Genomic DNA, 17,716 nt, shown 5'->3' with positions numbered 1-17,716 from the left:
GTCGCAACTTATATTTAAGTCTTTTATCCATCTTGAGATTATTTTTGTGTGTGCTGTGAGTTGGTGTTGAGTTTCTTTTTTTCACATGTAGCTGTCCAGGTCTCCCAACACCATTTGTTGAAGAAGCTATTTTTACTCCATTTTATGCTTCTGCCCCCTTTGTCAAATATTAATTGACCACAGAGGCATGGATCTATTTTGGGCTCTCTATTCTGTTCCATTGATCTATGTGTCTGTTCTTATGCCAGTACCAGACTGTTTTGATTACAGTAGCCTTGTAATATAGTTTGATATCAGGTATTGTGATCCCTCCTACTTCATTCTTCTTTCTCAAAATTGCTGATGCTATTCGTGGTCATTTATGATTCCATATAAATTTTTGAAATGTGTCTTCTATATCTGAAAGATATGTTATTGGTATTTTAATAAAGATTGGATTGAACCTATGAATTGTTTTGGGTAGTATGGACATTTTGATGATGTGTATTCTTTCAATCCATGAACATGGTATATGCTTCCATTTATTTGTGTCTTCCTTAATTTCTTTCTTCAGTGTTCTGTAGTTCTCTGAATACGGGTCTTTTACCTCCTTGGTTTTAGGCTTATTCCTAGGTACATTATTGTTCTTGTTGCTAGAGCAAATGGGATTATTTTTATAGTTTCTGTTTCTGATGTTTCATTCTTGGTGTACAAAAATGCCCTCAATTTCTGAATATTGACTGTGTACCCTGCTGCTTTGCCAATTCACTTATTAGATCAAGTAGTTTTTTGGGGGAATATATAGGGTTTTCTGTGTACACTATCATGTCATCTGCAGACAATGACAGATTTACTTCCTCCTTTCCAATGTGGATGCCTTTTATTTCTTTTTTTGTCTGATCACTGTGGCTAGAACTTCCAATGCTATGTTGAAAAAATGGTGAAAGCAGACACCAGTGTTTTGTTCCTGATCTTTCTGGGAAAGCTTTTAGTTTTTGCCCATTGAGTATGATAGTAGCTGCAGGTTTCTTGGATATAGCTTTTATTATATTGACGTATTCTTCATTTACTCCCACTTTAGTGAATGTTTTTTATCATAAATGGGTGCTGTACCTTATCAAATGCTCTTCCTGTATCCATTGATATTATCTTGTGATTTTTTTGTCTTCCCTTTTGTTTATGTGATGTATTACATTTATTGGTTAGCAAATGTTGTGCCATTATTGCATCCCTGGAATGAATCACACATGGTGTATGATCTTTTTAATGTATTACTAGATGTGGTTTGCCATTATTTTTTTGAGGATCTTAGCATCTGTGTCGTCGGCGATATTGGCCTGTAGTTTTCTTTCTTTGTTGTGTCTTTGTCTGGTTTGAGATTAAGGATGATGCTGGCCTCATAAAAAGAGTATGGGGGTCTTCCCTCTTCTTGGATGTTTTGGAACAGTTGAAGAAGGATAGGGATTAGCTCTTCCTTAAATGTTTTGTAAAATTCTCCTGTGAAGCCATCTGGTCCAGGGCTTTTGTGTGCCGGGATGTTTTTGGTTACTGCTTCAATTTTTCTAGCTGCTATTGGTCTGTTAAGGCTTTCTTCTGCTTCTTGATTCAATTGTGGAAGATTATATGTTTCTAGAAATTTGTCCATTTCACACAGGTTTTCAAATTTCTTGGCATATAGCTGTTCATGGTAATTTCCTTTTTTTTCTTCATTGTGTTTCATATTCTTTACCTAAATATTTTAAAACAAAGTTCAAGTCATTTTCAAGTTCTCCTCTTTTATGAAGGCTTCCATAAATACTTGTCATTATTAATTTTCATATACATTCAACTCTACACACCCATAGTTTATTGTAGAAATTAGTATACAGTTTGCCTTTTTTTTTTGAGAGGCAACAAGTATTTATTTGAGATCCAAACAAATAGCTATTTGGGAAGCAATGTTCATGGTAATTTCTTACACACCTTTCAATTTCTGTGGTATCTGGTGTAATTTCTCCTCCTTCACTTCTGATTTTATTTATTTGGATCTTCTCTCTCTTTTCTTGATAAGTCTAGTTAAAGGCTTGTTGATTTTGTTTATCTTTTAAAAGAACCAGTTCCTGGATTTATTTATCCTTTGAATTGTTCTTTTAGTCTCTGGGTAATTCAGTTCTGCTCTGATCTTAATTATTTCCTTCCTTATACTTGTTCTGGGCTTTGTTTGTTGTTGTTCCTCCAGTTCTTGTAGATGTAAGGTCAGGTTGCTTATTTGAAATGTTTGTATATTTTTCAGGTAGGCCTGTATTGCTATGAACTTCCTTCTCAGGACTGCTTTCTCTGTGTCCCATCAGTTTGAACTGTTGTGTGTTCATTTTCATTTGTTTCCAAAAACTTTTTGATTTCTTCCTTGATCTCATTATTAAACCATTCATTGTTTAATAGCATGCCATTCAATTTCCATGAGTTTGATGTTTTTGAGTTTTTTCCTGCAAATTGGTTCCTAGTTTCAGGTCCTTGTGGACTAAGAAAATGCTTGATGAGATTTCAATTTTTTTAAATTTCTTGAAGCTTGTTTTGTGTCCTTTCATATGATCTGTCTTGGGAATTGTTCTTGTACATTTGAAAAGAATATGTATTTTGCTTCTTTGGGATGAAAGGTTCTATATACATCAGTTAAGTCCATTTGATCTAGTGCATCATTCAGTTCCACAATATCTTTGTCTATTTATTATTTGGAAGATCTATCCATTGATGACAGTGGTGTGTTAAATCCTCTACTATATGTGTGTTGCTGTCTATAACTTTCTTGTAGTCCTCCAAGATTTCCCATATGTATCTGGGTGCTCCTATGTTGGGTACATAAATGTTTACAATATTTATGTTTTCGTGATGGATTTTGCCCTTGAGTATTATGAAATATCCTTCTGTGTCTTTTTTTATGGCCTTTGTTTTGAAGTCTATTTGGTCTGATACAAGTATTGCTTCTCTAGCTTTTTTTTTTTTTTCAGTTTATTTTCTTGGAATTTTTTTTTCTAACCCTTAACATTCAGTCTGTGTAGGCCTTTTCTTCTGAGGTAATAGACCCACCTGGAGTTTTTAACTCTCAAGCTATTCTTTACTGAGCCTCCAGGAATTTATGAAAAACAAATTGGAGCCAGTACCAAGTTTACCTATCCAGCTACTGTCTCTAAGCACTTGTTTCTGCTCTTAGACTTCTGCTTGGATTCCCTGTACTGTGGGGGTGAGAAAATATTAATAAGTTTCCTCCCACCTTCTAAGTTCTTCTGGCTGGGCTAATCATCAAATGAATAGAGCCAAATTAACAGGAGAAAATCACAGTTCGATACATGTGCATGAGGCGTTCACATAAGCATGAACGTTCTGAAGACTGTGAGGCAACCTTGGCTTTATCAGACATTATTGGAAAAAGGAGAAAAAGGGGAGAGACAGGCTCTGAGATTTCAGATGTGAGAATGGGCGATGTTCAGGGAGTGGCATAAGGGTAGAACATCCATAACCAGAATGAAAATTCTTCCTAGGCAGCGCCCCATCAATGGGACACAGGGAATGGAGCTACCAGGCTGGGAGTCTTTCTAACTAATGCTCGGGTGAAGATTCTTAAGGTGATTAAACCAGGGCTCCCTCCTCATAGCAGACTTATATTTCTAAATTGTTTGTCAGGTAAGAAGTAAAAAGTCAAAGTTCCTTCTGAGTCCTGTTTCTTAATGAGTAACTTAAAACTAATATCCACCAAAAAGGCAGATTCAGAGTGGCAACACTTTGGTTACCTTTTGCATCCACTTCTCTTTTTTCATTTTGGGGAACTTAGAAACTCAAATTCTCTGTCAGGTCTAAGAGTTGTGCATTTTCGGTTCAGCTTGTGCTTTGCTGGAAGGACGGGAGTGTCTGTTTGGGTCCTGACATACTGAACTGGAACCTGGATGTGACCAAGGAGAAATCCAAATTCAAACTCACTCAGTTTGTTGGACAGAATTCATTTCGTCTATTAGATTTAGAGTATCTTTTTTCCCCCTGTCTTGTGCTTAGAGACTAACCTCCAAACCTAAACACAGCCTGCAGCCTCAGGCCACGTTGCCCTCTCCACAAGCCATTACAACACAGAAGAGTCCGGCTTCTCAACAGGCAGGATAGTAAGAGCATACCTGATAGGAGATGGTATCTTATCTAATGCATATTATCAGGCGAGTGTTATTTTACATTTGACATGCATATCATGTAATTACTGACCTGACAACCAGCACCTTTGTCATAGTTCATTCCTTAGAATCAAGCCACAGGCCCTACCTACTCTGCAGGTCAGGAGGATCCAAAGGCATAATCACTAGGAGGTTAAGATCATGTTGGCCCAATACAGTTCTGGCTGCCACAATCTGCCCTCTAGGCCTCATTGTTTCATGTTCCTACATTATGCAAATACATGTTGCCCTGCCAAGATCCTGAAACCCAGATTCTATTACAACATTAACTCAAACTTCCAATCTCATCATCTAAATGTGGTCCACCTACAAATGATGATGAGACTCTGGTGGTGTAGTTGGAGGAATACCAGCTGAGCTTGTACATCTTTGTGTGGATCAGTGAAACTAAAGAGACAACCCCTCTGTCCCAACACATCCAATCTACATCGGTGGGTCAAATGTAGGATAACAAATGTACACAGGCATAATGAGAGGTAGAAAAGAGTCACTAGCCAAGAGCAACTCTGAAACCACAGTAAGCAAAGGTTGTCAGTTCCTTCACTGGATTTCAAAGCCTGGGTGTAGGAGTTGTGTTCTGAAGAAATCCTGCCATTCTTATTATAATGAGAGTGGTCTGCATGACATCGATTTAACCAGGCAGCCAAGGAGAGTGCATGGGAATGCACATGTATGAACAATAACAAATTCACTGTACTAGTTAGTGGGGGGTGGGAGACATTGCGGAGTGAGCCTGTACAATGTATAGCCATCACATTCAAAATGACAGAGGGAGTATGGCAACACATTTATATGAAAGTTTGTCTTGAGCTTCAACATTCTTCCACGGAAATAATTTGGATTATTCAGAAGGCTTTCTGGGACAATGCAATGAGTGTGGTGTCAATAAAAGTATGGCTCAATAACTTCAAAGATGGTTGAGAGTCTGTTGAAAGTGATCCACATTCTGGAAGGCCTGCAATAAGCAGAGCACTGGGGAATGTTGAATGTGTATGGCCTGAAATCAACAGAGATTGTTGACTGACACTGTCAGAACTACAACCTGGTCTGGGGATTCCAAAAACTACTCCGTCAAGATTTTGATGCAGGGTCTTGGCATGAAACGTGTGGTGGTAAAATTTGTTCTGCGGCTTCTTCTACCAGAGCAGAGGGAACATCATGCTGCAGTTGCTAACGACTTGATTCAAACCACTACCAATGAAGCAGATTTCCTCCAGAAGGTCTAAGCCATACATGAATCATGGGTGCCTAATTTGAAGGGGACCGAGGCATCATTGTCCTATGTACAGTGTTTATTGTATCGTGTATCTTCTTCAATAAATGTTTCAATTTGTCATAGTACATGTCACCAAATGTGGTAATACCTGCCTAGCCTCCTTGTGGTAGAAACGTTCTCCCTCATTTATCCAGGTTCAAGAATCACTGCAAAGGGTGTTTTTGCACTGTAGGCTTTAGTCTACAACTCTGAGGCTTTCCGAGTTCAGAACAGATTTGTCTCAGGGCCTTTACACTAATTTCTCTTGCTTATTGCCCCACCTTCTACCTCTTTCTTTAAATTATCACTCACGGGTATTATAGTAACCATCATCTTCCGAGTGCTCCTATGGCAGAAATCCTAGCATCCCCACAAATAACATGGTGTTGTCCAAAAGGAGATATTTAATTATTATTTAGGGAATGAAGAGCTAATGACGATGGTTCTGATTGATTATAACTTAATTTCTCCTACACTCTTGAATAAGGTAAGTAAATCCAAGTATGTATACATTCAAATTTTTCAGAAAAACACACTATAAGTTTAGGGAACCAAGAGTTGAGCATCTTTCACCTGATTTATCTCTATTTCTTGAGCATGGTAATTTTGCTTTTGACTTTTTTAATATTTCCAAATCAATAAATATGTGATTGCCACATTGCCCTGTTTCAAATCATAAAATAAGATGGAAGTTTTTCAGTTTGTTTCATGAAGAAGTATAGCACCTACTCTTAAATCTGATTGGAAGCTCTGCATATATAATCAATTTGTGATTCATAAGCTTATATTTTATTTAAATCTATTGACTCTTTTATCAAAAATTTTCATTATAAAGAATGATATTTAGATATTATCTGGAAAGAAAAGTAAAAAAGAGAAAGGAATAAAAATAATGAAAGAAGTAAAGATAAAGAAAAGAAATTAGAGGAAGAAAATAAAGAAAAGAAAAAAGAAGGAAGAAAAGAAAGTAGGAAACAAGGAAGAAAAGAAGGAAGGGCAAGCAGTAGAGACTTTATATGGTGCAGGAACACTTTGGTATCCTGATAGCAGTAGTGGTTACATGAATCAAAAATGCTACAAACCACCTACAAAACTTTTAAAACTGCCCTGTCTAAATAAGTGCATGCTAAATCTTAGAATATGAATTAAATTACAGTTTTGTTCATAATATTTTGCCAATGTAATTTTGTGAGATTTGGTAAATGAAGTGTTCTGTGTAGACTAATACCTAAGAGATTCAAGCTGGGAAAAGGTAGATGAGAAGCCTGTACCATTTTTTACAAATTTATGTGAGTCTAAACTTATTTTATGTAAAAGGTTTAAAATGAATAGGGAAGCTGTTGGGTTGGCCAAAACGTCCGATAGTTTTTTCCATAAAATAAATGACGCATTTTTCATTTTCACTGATAACTATTGATTTGCATATTTTGAGTATGTCAGATATCTCCTGTTATTGGTTACTAGTGTGTGGAGAGCAGGGGTACTGTGAAACATCTTCCAATGCATAAGACGGCCCCAAGGCAAAATATTATTTGGCCAAAATATTAATCGTACCAAGAAACTCCACAAACCACTTTCGACATGTTCAAACAGTCACAGAACCTTCATTTTATGGTTCTCATTTTGTGGGCCTTACATGTAAATAACATCATATTTTTTTCTCCATTTGCATTGGATGTTAGAAAGGATAGGACCAAGTTTCTGATCCAAACTAATAGGGCTACACAACTACGTCCTTATTGATTTCTACTTGCCATTTCTCATCTCATTTTTAGAAATCTTGTCTTAATCATTTACAATAGAAATTGTTGTATTACCCTACTGAAAATTATTTTTCTTGTAAACAATGTTAAATTGTTTCTGGGACAGTTGAGACACAAGTATATTAATGAAAAAAACAAGTAGTGTTACACAAGGGAGAGAAAAGGTATAGGCGATGACATAGAAATATCTTTGTAAGGTCTAAAAGTGGCGAATCACTGCATTGTACACCTGAAACTAATATAACCAATATGAGATTATTTGCCAACTCTACGTACATAAAAATATATTTAAAAGAAATATATTTCAAAGGTTATAGATATAAAAGAGAAAAATATAATTTCAGGTGGTTTGAAGATTGTCACACCTTGAAGTACAAATCAGAAGAAAATGTAGAACAGTTAGGAAATTCTCTTGTTCACAGATGGTGGTTCCAGAGCACAAAAAAATTACTATCTAAAGTCAGTTTGAGCAATTCACAAAACAGCATATTGAGCAGCTAAAAGTATAAGAAACTGTCCATGTTCAGCAAGGAATATATAATAATGGAGTTGCAGAAAGCAAAAATTGCAGAACATGTATTAAAATCACGGAAGATACTAACAATGACTTTATGATCCAGCAGTGATGTATAAATACTTGAAGGGAAAAATGGGACAGGGAATCTTTTAGATGGTTGTCAAAGGCATAATATTTAAACAAGATGATAAAATTAGAAAAAAAGAAGAGTTTTTATGTGCAGTGATACAATGATGGTTGAAATATACAATGGTATTTGAAGGAATACTGTCATTTATGCATTATTTTTCACATTGGTGGAGAATGTTGACACATTTTTAGAAAATAAAGAGTGAAAATATTATGAGAGTTACATTGCAGACTAAGATGTTTATGTCTTCTATAACACATAATCTGCAGAATCACCTTTGGATCAAAGTACTTGGTAAAATGTGGAGATTAGTGAGTCGTGGAAAGAGAGCAATGGTTGAAATAAAAAAAAGAAAGAAATAAAAGAAAGTTCACTGGAGGAGAGAGAAGAGGACTTAAAAACAGGAAGGTCCTGCAACAGATCCTGCCGTAGAGCAAAAATCATGTAGACACAAAATAATGTGAAATTATATCACCGTGAAAGAAATCATGCATGCCCTTGTTTTGAGGACAATTTATGGAAGAAAACTCTAACTGCAGACAGTTAAGGACACAACAGAAGTATGTAAGGTATAGCTAAAAACTGGGAAGGCAAGAATATTTAAAGAGGAGGAGAAAAACTAAGAAAGCCAAGAATCCCAATTTCATTTGCATGGCATTTACTTTGTGAAAGATGCATGTTACCTTAAGAAATTCTGTATTGAATAATAGCCTCTGAAGGAAAATTTCGTTTATTTTGCATTGTTCACATGAAATTCAATTAAGTTGAAAAAGTACATTTTCAGTCACTACATGGATATTTTAAAATAGCATAATTGCTTTATAAGAGGTTGGACAACAAACATATGAATAAATTTCTTAATACAGCAATCAGTGTAATTTGTGGCTGCCAATATTCGTTGCACACATTCCATCATATAAATACTGGATCCAGTTATGTCAGGGAGAATTTGCTTTATGCATATCCCCAGGCATAGAGGTTGGACAACAAATATAAACCGCATGATAAGATGCCTAGCAAATATTGCCCAGTATTTTAAACATGGAGGTGAATATCATTATTTTGATCCTAGGTGATATCCCCCCCAACTCACTTGGAATTTTATTAAATCCAGAAGATGTCACAGAATATGTAATATTCTGGGAAAAAACACTGAATGGACAAAAACTTGTCCCCAGCTAATAAAGCAAAGTAAAAACTGTACGTTAGAGCACCTGCATTTAATTCAAGTGGAGTTGTCTTCCCAAGCTGGATGCACCTCATGATTCTAGAATTGGTGTCAACTTACAAGTACTTCCATGCCTCCTGCTTGACTTTTCGTAATAACTGCCTCTATTTACATTCATTACAACCTCAACAAAAGCTTAGTTTTTACCATACTCACTAAAGAGAACCTGGTTTAAATGCCCTTTTAAGAGAGCAGGCTCTACCTATTTCAGCTGAGGGTAGAGAGTGTAGGAACACTTGTTTCTTAGCATGTGCCCTCAAGGAAGGTTCACACTTCTCAGAAATTCCCTGGAGATGCTGCACATAGAACACCTAGTTTGCATAGTGTGTTCACCTGCACTGGGACAAGATCAAAGGGTACCTTCCTTTCCTGACTCAGGTGGACATTACTCTTGTTTACCCACAGTCACCAAATAAATGTAGCAGCAGTTTTTCAGTATCTACTGAACATTGCTGCCCCCCTTCCTCTCACTCCAATTCATATGCTGATGCTCTAATCCTCAGTGTGATGATACTTGAAGGTAGAGTGTTGGGGAATACTTAGGTTTCCTTGATGTCATGAGGACAGGGTGACCATCACGATTACCATTCTAGAAGCGCAAGACAGACGAGAACTCTCTTGCTACAATGTCAGGTAACGAAGAGAAGAAGGCCATCTGCAAGTAAGAAAAGAGCTCTCACCAGGGGAATTCACTGTGGCCATTGATTTCCAATTCCCGGTTGCCATAACTGTGGAGATGCAATTTAAACCACCCAGTCAGTGGTATCTTGTTAGAGTAGCCGCAGCACACTAACACACACTTTGTCCCCCAACTCTGAAGCATACATCGGAAGGACTGGCCTCTACTCGCCATTGCCAAAGCCACCACTGACCCACTGCATAGCATCCATGAAAATCACATCCGACTGAGGACCTGCAGTTTCCTAAAGTCCCAAACTGCCCAACTCCAGCAATTACTACCTAACTGCTCTCATAAGGAACACCTTCACCCATTCTTTTTAGTTCACCTCTAGGTCAAATGGGTTCTTTGACATCTTACACATATATGAGAGCAACTTGCAAGCAATAAAAGTATACGAGTAGAGGCTGGATTTCCATTAGCATCCCCAGTACTAACACTGAAACTTCCCAAGAGCAGATACTCCGCATGTGGTGGATAAAAGAGCCAGGAAACACAGGATGTAATTTCTAAAGGTTTAATTTCTCTTACTTCTTCAACAAATTAAGAACATCAAACTATAACATATTAATTTTACAAAACTGGAAACCAAGTGGAATAAAGAAAACTAAGACTGACCATATTTTTTTCCTGTTTTCTTACCACAAGAATTTCACTTCGAGGACCTTTTGACATTAGGGATCCTTTTATATTTTACAAAACTGGAAACTAAGACGAACAACAAAAACTAAAACTGATCACACTATTTTTTTTCTATTCTCTATCACATTGGAATTCTTTTACACTTCGGATTCTTTTACGCTTTACAAAACTGGTCAGAGGAACAATGAAAACTAAGACTGATCATACTATTTCCTTTTTTCCATTCTATTACTGAAAAATTTCACTTTGGGATCCTTTCATATTTCCAAGATTATGATCCCTCTTGTGATATTAAATATTCTGGCCTGGGGGACAAAAAGCCTCAGACTTCTTTAGGGGTCGCCCTGGGAGGTGCGCAGACTTTGGCAATAGCGGCAGCCAGGGCTGCCGCATCTCCTGCTTGGCCTCAGGGTTCTGTCTTCCTCATTGCGCAAAGCCTCTTCATAACAGTGTGGGTAGGCACTGGGAACGGTATCATTGAACTTCGCCCAAAACTCCAGCACTTTCTTCTTGGTGGTTTCAAGATGTGCTTGTGGGCCCCACAGGAACTCAAAGCGCGGAGGATCACTGCCAGGCACCTGGCGGTACTCCAGGTACTTGAGCCTCACCAAATCTTTGGTGATGAGCTTCCTGGGCTCCCCAAAGACGGAGTGCTTCCTCCCAGCGTACACGTGCATCACATTCAGTTTCCTCCAGAGCTCTTCCTCAGAGATACAGTTGCCATTCATGAAGATCACGGCCAGGATATTCATCAGGAGACCAGTCTTGGGTAGCCCCCTGCCAGGGCGCACCCTCCCATTATTGGGGAGCTTCAGTTTGCTGACGAGGACATACGAGTGACTGGGTGTGTCGGACTCATTCAAGACTAAGGCGAAGACAGTTTCAAAGCGCTCAGAGGCTTTCTTGAGCATCTCGGCAAATTGGTAGCGGTAGCTTGGCCCGACAATACGCAGCATGTCTCCCTTCAAAATGGTTTGTTTCATTTTATACTTGTACAGAATATACAGCTCCAAATTCACAATCTTATTGTTGAAAACATCCATCTCTGAGCACTTGGTGCAGCCTAGGGCCTCAGAGGACTCTGCCATGTCCTCATCATGGGTGCTGGAAGCTTCATCAGACCCAGGACCCGGAGCGCCTGCTGGACTAGGGTGGGCCGATGTTCTCTGATGCTCCAGGGAAGTGCTCTGTGCCCCAGCCACAGGCAGGCTCTGGACACTAGCTTCACCCTGAGGAGAGGGGGAGGGAGTGGCCTCCTCTTCTGAGGCTGCAGGGCCCTCAGCATTGCCACAACTCTGCTTCTCATCTCGAGCCTGCTGGCGTTTCTTTCTGGCCCGGAGCTTGCTTTTCTGACCCCGAGGCATGATGACACGATGGTCAGGGACAGCAGGCAGGAGTCTGGCAGGAAGTCAGGAGATGCGGACACCTGGAGCACAGAGAATGAGATGGTGTGAGTGCCTTCAACAGGGAGATTGATGCTACCTTGGTTGTCCCCAGGGCCGCCTCTGCAGGATTCTGTGAGGGCAGTGTGTAGGAACCCTCAGGGCACCTGCTGTGGTCCCACCATCCCTGGAGAACTCTGTGCAGGCACTCAGAGGGAACCTCGGACCACAGCCTGCCAGCCCGGCCTGCCTAGGGTGTACTGAGATGACAGCCATGGGGATTGCAAGTGGGCACCGGGAGTTCTAGGACGTGAGGGTCTTCTCAGTTCACAATTAGAATCATCCTGTCAACTACTGGCAGGTCCTGGGCCCACTCTATTGTGTTGCAGGGGACTTGACACTTCACATCAAGCCGGCACATCCTCAGCCATGTGAGCAGAGACTGGAAAGGCTCCATAACACCTATGCCTGTCAGGGGGCACCCAACTGAGGGTTACGTGGAGCCCTCTCCTTCAAGGGCCGCGTGGCCCTCAGTTGTCATGCAGGATATCACCCGGTCTCAGGCACTGCATGGTATCCCACCCTTCTCTGGACGGTGGCTGCACCCTGACAGGAAAGATCTATTCTCTCTTAGATGGCATGTCAGTAAGTGAGGGTGAGCCTCAGCCTGGCAGGCCTGCCTTGAGCCTTCTGGTTCTGAATGCAAAGGTGAGACAGGATTTCGTGATCTCATTCAATGGCACGTGGTCCCTTCCAACTTTCTTTTGACTTTTGTCATAGCCTGCCTGCCTTCCTCCTGCCAGATTTTTCTGAGACCACCCCATCCCCCCAGGACGGTGAGAGACACCTCAGCTGCCCGTGTTCTCCAAAGATGAGAATGGGGGTTCCCTCAAACCTCACTGTGGCCATCCCGCAGATATCATGGTCCAGGGAACCCCTTAATTCCGGGGGAGACCTGCAAATCCCCCCAGTGCGGAGGGTACACCGTCGTTTTGGTTGGAAATATCTCACTCCCGCCACCCGGCAGCTCCCCTCCCCCACCCCCAACTCGGAGGACACGAAAGGAGCCAAGCAGTGTCAGTCATGTTCCCGAAGCCAAAGGTATCCCCGTCTGCCAGGAGGGCGGGTTTCCCGAGGTCCTCTGCCTCCTGCCACAGCTGGGATGCTTTGCTAACTTGAACCCCCTCCCCTCAAACCAAGCCTTTCGCCACCCCTGGGACCCTGCTGGCATAAGTGGCCTGACACCCTCGCCCATGGACTCCCAGGGCTGACCCTGCGGCAAGGTCCAGGATGCCTCCCTGTTCGAGGTTGCCGATTTCTTCAGGACCCTCAGAGTTCCGACCTTCGTTGTGTTCAGGGCATGGGACAACCCCCTCCCTGGGTCCCCACTCAGGTCAAGGCCTTCAACTTCCCGACCCATCTCTTAGGAAAGAGACGCTGACATCCACTTGTCCGCCATGTTTGACGCCCCGAAGGCCCCACCCTGGGAGCCGCGAGCGGGTCCTCGGACGGAATTTCTGCCCAGTTTCCTTGTCTTGACCCTTGCTAGGGTCTTCTTCGCCTGCCCCATTTGAACTGGGCCCCCACTTACGGCAAGGCTCACCCCTCGCTAAGACCTTGGGCTGGAATTCTCATCCGCGCGTCCGCTTGGCCCAGGGTTCCCTAAGCCTGAGAACAGGGGCAGGGCTGCGACAGAGCCACGGCTCCGGCGCCCGTGGTTCCCTCTTTCTTCATTCGGCCTCCTCACCTTGGCTGGAGATGGAGCCTGGTCGCCCTGCCTCGCCTGCCCTGAGGCGCCGCCCAAGGAACAGTCTCTCACCTCCCAAGACGCCCCAGGAGGAAGGAGCGCTATTGTTCAGGGCGCCAAAGAGAGGACCTCTCAAGGCTGGCTGCGGCGCGGAACCTCTTGCGCCCCCCTCTGTTCTGGGGGTGGCGGGGACCCTCGGTCTGACCCAGGATTCTCAATGACAGCCCGCTCAGGACCTTGCATTCTTCCGTGGGCCACAGCCCTTACATCAAGACCCTCACCTCCCAGAGCTGTCCCAGCCGAGGTCACCCCACAGCCTAGATCTAAGAGCAGATGCGGGGAAGAGCCTGCGCGACCCTCTGGAAGCTTGTGTCATTCATCCCGGTCCTCCCCTGGGCTCATGTCTCTTGCACGAAAGGCTCCCTGGGAAAAGCCACATCCCTGCCAACCCTTGAGCACCTCCCTACTGCAACTGTGTCCCAGCAGTGATGTGAGCTGGGGAGGCTCAAGAACCAGGCAGGCAGAGGACGCGGGGTAGACGGTGGGCTCCCGGAGGAAAAAGAAAGGCAGGAGAAGAAACCACGTGAAGAAACTCAGGCACTTCTACTCCTTCCTTTTACCACCCAGACTTGCCCGTTCAGGCAACTTCTGTGTGCTAAAAGATTTACTGACTATAGGAAAAGGGCTGAGCCAGATAATTTTGTAAGATTCTATTGTACATGATCATATTTTTTACTGATATTTTATCTTTTCTTTCATTGTTCATATTTCTTAGTATTTTGCTATTCACGTGATTCTAGCTTGCATTCCAATCTGTACGTTGAGCACATTTTCTAAAAAATTGCCCAAGATATTCTTTGAAATAGTGAGAAGAAAAGCAAATAAAGATACACAAGGTCTGCTTCAAGGTGCGCTTCGGGGTGCTAGTGTGGGCGCAGTGTGTGCCTTGATAGGTTCAGACCAGGGGTCTGGTCTGGTTCTGTCACTTACCGCCTTGTGACTATCAGAATAGACAGGATCTTCAACTGTCCACTGAGTTTGATAAACCCTGTTATGAAAGACTGTGGGAACATAGGCATTGTATGTAAAGCATCTGTTAAGAACTGGCAAATAATCGGTGCTTAATGAATGGCAGTTACTCTTTTTACACAGGCAGTATCATCCTAGGTAGGATTGTTTTATTTTAGTTTTTCAGTCCAGGATATTTTTTCTTTAAATGTGATAGTCCCAGGCAAAAGAACAGTGAATCAGTCAAAATTTTGCTTTACAATATTAAATGAAATAGCTCTTCCTCATTAGAACAGTTATTACTTAATATTGGTTTTATGGTGTTACTTTCTTCACAAAGAAACATACCTCAGAGTTCCTCAAATTTTGTCCAGCACCAACCCTTTCAGGTCTTTACAGCTGTTCTTCCACGCTAACCAGCTCTATTGTCCTTTTTTTCCCTGTCTCACACGAATATAAGCCTCTCTTAAAATTCACCTAATTATCCTTGGGATACCCTCATAAAACTACTCTTCTGATGCAGGTCTACTGGCTCTACCAGTTCAAACCAAAAGTTGTCAACACAGCGGCTTCTGTGCATCTCACCTCAACGGCGTTCACCACTCTTTGTAGAAGCTCCCTGCAAACAGTGTAAATGGAACCCCCATTTGTGTAACATGATTCTTGTACTGGGATAAGACCAGAGACCCCTTCACTGTTAGCTATGGGAGGCTGAGTTCTGTCTCCCAAAGTTCATGGTAATGTCGTAAGACCCACTACGTCAGAATGTGCCTATTATTGGAGATAAGATCTTTAAAATGACGGTTGAGTTAAAAAACAACCATTGGGGTGGGCTACCATTCAGTCTGAGTGGGTCTGTAATAGAAAGAACTTAGGGCGCACAAGAAGGCACCACGCATGCACACTACAGAAAGGGACAGCCATGTGAAGATGGTAGCCTTCTGGCAGCCAACGAGAGAGGCCTCAGAGGGAACCGGCCCTGCCAGGTCTTTGACTGTGGACTTCCAGCCTCCAGAACTGGGAGACAATCAGTTGTTTAAGCACCAGAGCCTGCAGCATTCTGCGAGGTCAGCCTGAGATAACAAATATATTGCCCCAGGTAGGCATTTACTTCTGGATTACCTGTCATCCTATACAAATGTATACCAGCAAGTTCAATGGCCTCCTATCTACCCCATGAGGTGAGGAAGGAATTTCCGCCATGTGGTTATGTAGTTCCCAAACTCACAACCCTGGACCCTGTCCAGATGACCCAGACAGCCATTTATCAATCATGTACACTCACAGGAAGGGGGAGGAGGACACCACATGTCCCCCAGTGGCACAGAGGGGTGCACTCAGGAAGAGTGAATCAACAGGGACTGCGGGAGGCAGGAGCGTTTGTGGTGTCAAGAGGATGAGGTGAGCCCTAGTCGGCATGGCAGTATGTAACCAGATTGTTGGCAAAGCTCTCCGGCTGGGAGGGATCGGAATTTGCTACTGAGGAATAAGCAAGATCTGGGCCTTGTCCGCGTCCTAAAGATGGCTGAATGGTCGGCGGCACCATGCGATATTGGGTTTCAGTGGGAGATCTTATATACCACGGTGCAGTTTTCCATTCCAGTACTTTCTCTCTCAACTCAGACATCTCATCGGCACGTCTGGCCTCTGCTCACCAGCCCCACAGCCTCGTCTACTCCACCAGGTATCTTCATTGCAAATGACATCTCAAGGACTGACTTGAGGCGTCCCCAGGATTAAACTGCCCTGACTCAGAGAATTTACACTGGATTGTTTTCAACTGCAGCACCTCCCGAATCACCCCCCTCTTTTACTCAGCCCTAAATCATAGAGGGTGTGGTAACATCCTCCTTACATGATTATAGCTCCTGGCCAGTAAACCTCTATGAGCACAGGCTGGGTCTCTATCTCAGCATCCCCAGTGCGAGCACAGAGCCTTCCACAAAACAAGCGCTCCATATGAATGGCGAACAGAAGAGAAAGAGTGGAGGAGCTCCAACTTCTTAAGCGTTTCTGTCTCCTACACTCTTTAAAAAGCTAGGCATATCGAGGTAGGAACCGATTACTTCTACAAAACAAAAGACTGAAAGGAGGAAGAAGAATCAAGGATGATGATGTTTTATTATTTTTTTTCTCCATTGCATTATCCCCCAAATTCTACTCTGGGATTCCTTCACATTTCCACAAGATCCCCTTTTATAATGTCAGATGTGTTTTCTTCATGACAGTGAACAGTCACCAGACTTTTCTAGGAGTGGAGACGCTGGTGGCTGTGGCCACGGGATCATTCCTGCCTGTGGTACTACTGCCCACCCTCCGGGCCCCTCTGGTGGGCATTCTTTCTTTCTTCCTCCTCTCGCAAAGCTTCGTATTCTGACGAGAAAGCATTTGGCATTCCAAAGCTGACCCTAGCCAAAAATCGCAGGACCTTTATCATGGTCATTTTGGTACAAGCTTTGCGGCCCCACACGTAGGCGTAGCATCCTGGATAACTCGCAGGCGCCTGGCGGTACTCCAGGTACTTGAGCCTCACAAAGTCTCTGGTAATGAGCTTTCTAGGCTCCCCAAAAATGAAGTGATTCCTCCCAGCGTATACCTGCATGGAGTTCAGGAAGTCCCAGATTTCTCTCCCTGTGGCTCGGTTCTCGTTCAGGAAAATCATGGCCAGGATACTCATCAGGAGACCAGTCTTGGGAAACCCCCTGCCAGGATGCACTCTCCCATTATTGGGGAGTTTGAGATTGCTGACCAGGACATAGGAGGGCCTGGCTGAGTCCTTTTCTTTCAATTCCACTGCAAAGACTGTCTCGATGATGTCAGAGGCTTTCTTGAGGATATCAGCAAATTGGTCCTGGTACTTTCTGGTGACTATCTTTAGTATGTCTTCTTTCAGAATGCGTTGTTTCATTTTTAACTTGTACAGAAGAAACCCCTGTAACTTTTTCACAATCGTACTCAGGGAATCACTGCCTGAGTAGTCAGAAAGTGAATCCTCAGAGGAACATGAGGAATCCTCAGAGGAACATGAGTGATCCTCGTCCCGGCTCTTCTCACGCGCCGTGTCAACTGCTCCCGAAAAGGCAACGGCCCTGTTTAGGGGTCCCCGAGATGCCTGGGGAGTGCTAGTTGCCTCGATACCTGATAACCACTTGATATCCAGCTCGACAACTGAAGTTGAGGAAAAGCGGGG

Source organism: Pteronotus mesoamericanus, unplaced genomic scaffold, assembly GCF_021234165.1.
Source record: "Pteronotus mesoamericanus isolate MK-2021 breed Mesoamerican mustached bat unplaced genomic scaffold, CSHL_Meso_final contig_65, whole genome shotgun sequence".
NCBI classification, from domain to species: domain Eukaryota; kingdom Metazoa; phylum Chordata; class Mammalia; order Chiroptera; family Mormoopidae; genus Pteronotus; species Pteronotus mesoamericanus.
Note: the sequence above shows the minus strand (reverse complement) of the source record.